Source organism: Primulina eburnea, chromosome 10 (genome assembly GCF_022965805.1).
Source record: "Primulina eburnea isolate SZY01 chromosome 10, ASM2296580v1, whole genome shotgun sequence".
Taxonomy (NCBI): domain Eukaryota; kingdom Viridiplantae; phylum Streptophyta; class Magnoliopsida; order Lamiales; family Gesneriaceae; genus Primulina; species Primulina eburnea.
In genome coordinates, this window is record NC_133110.1 from 12,916,630 (window position 1) to 12,918,615 (window position 1,986).

The window sequence follows — 1,986 nt, forward strand, 5'->3', positions numbered from 1 at the left end:
AAAAATATCATGATTTGTGCTCAGGGCGCTGCTAGGACCAAAATCTCACCCCGGGTGCAAAATGACCATTTTGCCCCTGAAAATCCAAAAATTATCGTTTCAACCCTGGACCTCTACAATTGACCCGAAGCTTACCAAACTCCTTAAAATATCTCAAAACATTTTTAAAAATATTCCTAGCCGTAAACTCGAGCCCAAAAACCAACTTAATCTATTTGTTTTAAAAACTTGGACCGAGGTCCCGGTTTTAATCCGAATCGATCCACAATTTACCCAAATCTTCTACAACTTTTACCATATCATAGAAATACTTAATAGGCCCTAAAAAACTATCATTAGTCTCCCTAAAACCCACGGCAAACTTCCAGAACATGCTGAAACTTCTCGGCTCCTTCTAAATTCACCTCTCGTACATTTTTTTTTCCAAAATCTCGCACTAACAATTTAGCCCGACACGCCAGCCCTGGACCAGCCAACCATGGACCTAGGCTAGACCCTAAAGAACCTACCAGACCCATAGACCCAGCCCCATGCAGCCTACATGATGGGAACGAGAGCTAGAGCCCGAGATCACCCCACCCGAGTTTCTCCTTCGAAGTGAGCAACGGCTATTCAGCGTTTCCAGCGATGGTTGGCCTACTCAGGGTCATGACTCAGACCCAAAAGGGTCTGGTCCACACAATGGTTCAGCCTTCGCACCGCCCTTTCCACCTCCTAACCTCACCACATCGCCCAACTGAACACAACCCAGAACATGCCCCTCGATCTCTCACTCTACAACACACGCGGATGATTTAAATCCTCAACCCACATCTTGACACTAACGTCTGTCACATACATGCCCTAAACCTGCAGTCCCTTGCACATGGCATCAAAGAAACGTGAGTGAGACAAAGAAAAGTGCAACAAATAAACTTAAATCACTACCGAGGGACATTCATGCATGGACCGAAAGATTTACTCATTTAAACACACATGTCCCATATAAATGGCGTGAGTGATGCAAAGGGACAAGGATACATGCGTGCTTGATGTTTCTCTGTGAAAGAAAATAGCAAGGAGACACACGCCGAATCAAGGATGGAGGCACCGAATTTTTGGAGCTGAAAATCACGAAGGAGATGGCCTATTGGAGGAGGTGGGCGGCTGATACACCTTTAGGTTTCGGTTTAATGATATTTAGGTGCTAATTATATAGATAAATAATAGGTAATGGTTGTTTTTTTTAAAAAAAATAACAATTAATGATTTAAAAGCTAATTATGCCCAAAAAGTTTACATGTAGATCCAATAAAACCAAACGCACTACCGAAAAATATATCGTGTTGAAATGATTTTGAAAATAATAGCCGAACCAATAAAAAGTCTCCTGATTCGATAAAATTTGTATACCGTTAAAAATATAATCATGCGGGTAAAAATATCCAAAAATTCCCATTTCTGAAAAATACACTTAAAAACGTTCCCACTTAAATAAAAAAATATATATATATCGAGTAATAAAATAATTTTCCTGAAAATTCCCCGGTCTCCGATCCTCGTTCGAGCGTGAAATGCACCTAAAAATCCTAATGCGTGAACTTTTAAAATTTCGTGGAATAAATCATATCATGCGTGAATTATGCATAAAATGCATAAAAATAATTATAACAAATTAATGAGGTAAACATGCTAAAGTACCACTTCTTAAATAAGTCTTTATTAACTTATTTCAATACTCCATCTCCGTCCGGCCTCACTTATTTAACTGAAAGGTAACACTTAAACTACTGCGTAAAATAAATAAATTTAAAGAAAAGAATTTAAATACTCATGCAATAAAAAAATCATTTTAATTTAAATATTAAAAATTATGCATGACTTATACGTAGTCTAAATTACGGGTTCTACATGAAGTATGTTGGCTGGCAGTTGATTCTCTTTCTAGGGAGGAGGCAAGAGAAGTCCGCCAAAAAGTTTCAGAACAAGGGAACCCATTAGCTTTTA